Below are 6,000 nucleotides of genomic sequence, written 5' to 3'. Positions count from 1 at the left end.
AATTCATATGTCACGATTTCATAGATATTCACCTGAATTTTGAAAGTCATAATTGTCTTTATCATGTGTGTTATTTTGATGTCTTTGTATTACAAGTCTATGTTATATCTTTAATCTGCATATCTTAACAAGATGTGGTGTTTTCAGAATCACCGAGACAAATGTTCTATGAGATGGGAGTAATGGAGAAACACAGAGTTCTTTGTCTCATCCAGAAATCCCCATATAGCACAGATCACCTTACAGAGACATGCACACAGTTCAAGCATGTCATTGGCTGAAAAAGTAGTGTAAGCCCCGCCTCCGAGAGTCAAAATCCGGAACAGCGGAAAACACAGGTTTCTTGCCCTCTTGCCCTCTTGCCCTCTTGCGCTCGTGTGCTCTGGCTCGCTTCAGGCGTCTGCCCTCCCTTCTTGCCTCTTGTTCCAGAAGGGTTCCAACCCAGAGTTTCAGAAGGAGATTTGAGCAGAAAACAGCTGCTCATAGACTTTTAGAGATGGTTTAAGCAGAAGAGAAGAGCTCGCCGGAGTTTGGGAGTTTTCCATAATCTCAGGAGAGAGCGGAAGGACGTGTGGATAACGATGCAGCGGACGACCGGAGGAGACCCTCCAGAACCCAGTGAGACCCCGGAGACGAGAAAGAAAGATCCGAACAAAGAAACAGATTGAAATACTCTGAAGATGCACGTTTTACGTGTTTGTGTTCGTCCCTCGCCATCCACGTCCTTCTACGTCGCACGTCCTAACCTCCGCTGTTTCACGCCATCATCACCTTTTCCTACCAAGAAAGCCAACTCCAAGCAACCTTTTATTAATCTTCTGTGAACTTAAGTTCACTTCATCAGAGAAAGCAGCAACGGACCAACTCTGACACAACGATGGATTTGATCATCCCACAGTAAAGCCCTCGACATCATCGTCCCCGTTTCCCGGTGAAAGAAGCAACTGAGAAGCTAAAAAGGTCAGCCACCACAGCCAGGAAGGCCCAGAGAGCGGAAGAGAAATCCCCTCGGACCCCGCGTGGCCGCTACCATGGTCCGAACCGACTGAACAAAACTTCAGCACAGTAAGACCGACCCGTTTTCACCTTAAAGTGGGTTTGATGGATGTCTCGAGGCTTTCACAGAATGATAAATTAATCCGAAATGTCAGTATTTAGATTCAAATAGTCAGCCAACCCAAACTATTTGAATACATCCAGTATCTCCCCATTCCCATATTTTATTTTATATTCACTAAGTGTTTTATATAATCACCCATATTCAATGCATCTCCTGTTTGTTTAAAGGTTCATGTCTAAGATCATATCATTGTAATAAACAGCTCATATATCTATATATATGTTATAATCACAGATTGTGTCGTATGCTTTCTTTACGTAATGTCTGTCCAACCAAACGAGAACTTCACGAAAGTAGCGAGATATGAGACTGAATATTAATTGAATATTAATTTAACACCAGGATCGTAAGATTTCGAACAGTTTTCCGACCTGACTGTGACTTAAAATTAAGTCAAAACCTAGGTTGGTGGTGCCCCTGAATTCGAGGTAAGGTTTATTTGAGACTGTAAGAACATCTCATAAATCCTTATATTTAATAGGTATATAAATACCCGGTAACGCTACATATTTTTGGTGCGCCGTGCGAGGCGTTTTACGGTAGACTGACTTACGTGAAGGAAAGCATAAACATGATATTGGCTGGTTCATTATCTGTGTGTGAGCAATGCAAGCAGTGGCTGTGTCTGTCTTTCTAAACTTAGAATGACTAAAAGCACTTTATCAGAGTAATCGTGGACGCATGATAACTCTCCAAATCCGTGGGTGCGCAATATTAATTGCACACCGCAGAAGAGCCCAGCTGTCGCTGTGTCCGCCCAGAATAAAGATTGCATGCACAGCGCAAGAACGCTGAATTTAAAGGCCTGGCCGTAGTTGCGAGTTTCCAACACGGTTGATTTGATTTTTTTTATGAGTATCACAAATTCTGCCGCGAGTCCCGGCGAATTTAGTCAACTCAGAGCCTCCTCAAACACAGGAGTTTTGATCCGCTGTAATCTTGCAGCCGGACATAAAAAAAAAAGCATCAAGGTGCTATATTGAAACCCCATGAAGTGGGGGAGCGAGTTTAAACGTTGTTTAACGGAGCGTTGTGACGCCTAAAATAAAGTAATACAGATTACTTATTGAAAGTTAAAGCTGCTGAGCTTAACTGAATGAGTCAGAGCCGTCGCTCCTGATAAAATAAATGAATAAAATAAATAAATAAAATACACACAGTCACAAAACGTGATCGCATGAATGACTTAAACAGTCAATTGTTTTTGTATTATTAAATAAACGACCGGAACGCCGTCTGTTGAACCCAGTTGAAAGAAAAAACTGAGGGTGTGTTTATTTTTAAAATGCTTACAAGCCCTAACTAAAATAATATACGGCAGTAGTGGACAGACCAATTTTGCTGCAGAAAAATTGAGTTGGTGACTCTATTCGTTGTTATTATCAAAGTTGGTGACTTTTAGAAGCATTCTGAACTGAGGCCGCGTGTCTCAAGCATTGTGAATGTTGCAAATCTGTGTTTAAAAAGTTTGTGAGCAAACCACAACATCGCTTGTGCACTGTCTGTGAGAGACGTTAACCCTCTCATTCCCCAGGGTTAATGAGGCAAATTCACTGAGTCCTTGAAGGACTATTGGTGGGCGGTGCTAGAAATCGTCACCAGTGACGTCAACTCCTCACTCCCTTCTCTCAAACCCGCCCACTTGAAGCTTTGACATGTGAGCCGCTTCAGGATCACATTAAATAGGATCACGAAGAAAGCTGATCATTTTGCTTGGTACTAACGAATACCAGCTTTATTTGAATATTCTTTAATGCATTTGAATCAATTGTTTGACATAAACAATACCAACTTTGTTATTTGGAAACATTAATTGAAGCTAATTTATCTCAAATGTGTGTCTTTCACCAAATCAGATTACCTTAACAGGAACTGATTATAAGACACTAAGGCTTAAAGAAAACAACAGCCAAGAGCTTGTATGTTCCCTTTTGTGTTAGCATTAATGTTTTCCATCTTTTTACCATAACGGTTAATGATAAGCTTCTAAATTAAATGCATTTCTTCCAGTTTTGAGTAAAATAACACAGTCGTGTTTATTTTAACATCCTTCCTTATTTGTTTCTCAAGTGAACAAATTCAAAAGGAAGAAATTAATTTCAGGAGAACAATCCTTATTCCCAACTACCTTCACATTAACCCAACTATTTTCCCTTGTTCCAAACTCAAACTTATTTTCAGAAAGAACCCTTTCTGAGACAAGTGAAAAACAAGATGATGGACTTAACAAAACAGTTGATACTGGGTTATGCCTTAAAGAAAAGATGCATTAAAACCCCTGAAACAGAGCCAATCAGTTTAAAGCCATCGGCTGAGACAAAAGCTAAAAAGCCCAAAGAAGAATCTCTGACCAAAATGTTAAGCAGTCTAGCTGTGGTGTTCGTTAAACATGCACACCAAGTGATGGAACAAGCCGCTGACAAACTTAAAACTCGGTCACAGGAAAAGCCACAGTTTCAGGAGGAAATCAAATTCCTCCAACACCAACTTAAAGCCACTGAGAGGGCATCCAGCCAAGCTAATGCCCAAGTAACAGAGTTAACAACACAGGTTGAAAACTCAAACCAACAAATTATTCAACTCAATGAAAACAACAAAAAGCTTGAACAGCTACTTCAAAACTGCCAACAAGAGTTGATTTCAACCCAAGTCCAACTGAAGAAGGTGGACCAAGCACAAAAACAGTCCCAGCAATCTCTACATGTGGTTCTGCAGAAAGTGCAGGATTTAACAGTCAAAGTGCCAACTGATGACAAGCATCTTAATGTTGAGCAGGAACAAATGCAGCTGTTGACAGAACAGCCAAGCAAAGCTAAGGATGAGCAAAACGCCGCTCATCCACAGCAGGAACACCTATCAGATAAACCAGAAGGTGTTGAGATAGACCTACGTCAGTCTTTGGAGACTGGACATGAACAGGAAACACATGGTTTCCCCCAGGAAGACAGAGGGAACCCTTTTCCTGAAGTGAAAACAGCCTACAAGAGCTCAATTATTTCACCCCCGTCTTCAACGACAACAAATTCTTTCAGATCTGAAAAGATCGTTTATGATCCAGGTAAACCGGATCAATCATTTCCTACTCTAGGACCCCACGTTCCACAAGCTCCTTCTGACGAAGAGCTTGACAAAATTGCTCGCCATGTGCCCAGATTCGAGCCGACTCTCGGGACGCCACATGACACCCGAGCATATTTGGACGACATTGATTTCTTCATGCTAAGGTTTCCAAACGCATCAGTTAACAACAAATTCTACTTGATTAAGGTTACATCTAGCCGCGAAGTCAGTAGATTCATTGAACGTCAACCCGATAACATCCGGAACGACTATACACTCCTCTGCCAAGCACTCGAACGCGAGTTTTCAGATGAGCTGACCCCATCTGGCTTAACCGCTGCCATGATGGTTAAACAGGGACGGAATGAGCTGCCTCAGCAGTATTATTACCGCCTCCTAAAAGCTTATTTTGGTTTCAGCAACAAGGTAGGAATGGAAGAAGACATGAGTTTCAAAACTCTTTTCCTTCAAAACCTCCATCCAACTACCAGCTATCACTTAGGAGTTATAGCTAACCCTCACACTGCTACCATTCAGCAGCTACGTGAATGGGCCAGTCTAGGTTTCCAAAAACATAGACAAGCTAAACAGCCAGAACCCATCACCACACAGACCCAGAACCCTGGTTCTTGGTCCCCAGAGTTAGAAGTGGGACAAAGTGGCAGACCTCCAGCAGAGGTCCCCCACTGGCCACATTCTCAACGGCCTAAGAAAGGCTCCAAACACAACTATTCCAAATCCTCATGGCCCAGCCATGAACCAACTCACTGCCACAGTGAAAACCACAGTGTTCATTCAAACCCGCAAAAAGACATGTCTTTTCAAAATCGACATGACCAGCAATCCGCTCAAAACCGCAACTGCAATTATAGACTTCGGTCTCGCTATAAACCATCACACACTGCATGGTCACAACCATCACCAGATCAGAAAACAACTGAGATGAGCAGAGTCATCGACAAGGACCACATCAAATCTCAGCAATGGTCTAGTGAAATAAGTGCCATCAGTCAAGACGATATTGATAGCCTGAAAAGTCTGCTACTAAAAGAAAAGAAAAAGTTCAGAACCCTGTAATGGCCAACCGTGCTAACAGAGACTTAGAAATGCTAGCCTGTTCCTGGAGGTAGGACCATACACTCCAACAAACATTCTAGTAACCCCGAATACCAAACCTTTAACCATAGCTAACTCTTAAAGGAAGCAAAGAAGCTTACCCTCAAAATATCACTTACCCAACCACGATAAAACTACTCCGTAGTATCATGATGTTTCAAGATTGAATCCAGGACACCTCAGTGTTCAAAACTTCAATTTGCAAGTCTATCATCATCTGGTGACACACTCAACTTACCTTATTTCACCCATGTGACATCTACAAATGGGGGAAACTGGTCTATAACTGAATTAAAAGCAAAATTAGCAGTGAAATGCTGACAACAGCTTTCACCATGGATCCTTTTAGTTAGAATATCACTCGTTGCTACTGTACAGTGAAGCCCTGTCCAGGACCGCCGCCGCGACAAATATGTTACACATTACTGTTCGTATAAAGTCCTGCGAATATTGCTCACACTCAGGTAGTAAACGTTCTCATTTCCTAACTATTAAGAAATACCACATCCTAGATCATGACTCTAACATGAGTAAAATTCTCCCCTAACATTGATCTTTTTCCAAAAGAAATCTGCATGCTTTTACTAGGATTTTCCATTTGAAATTATATAGGCTTAGAAACCTTTACTTATGAACATTATCTTTAGCTATTAGACATTTACTACGTAGGTTAAGTAAGCTTAACAAAATTACGTTTATAGCCA

This window comes from Odontesthes bonariensis, chromosome 3 (assembly GCF_027942865.1).
Source record: "Odontesthes bonariensis isolate fOdoBon6 chromosome 3, fOdoBon6.hap1, whole genome shotgun sequence".
Lineage (NCBI taxonomy): Eukaryota > Metazoa > Chordata > Actinopteri > Atheriniformes > Atherinopsidae > Odontesthes > Odontesthes bonariensis.
Note: the sequence above shows the minus strand (reverse complement) of the source record.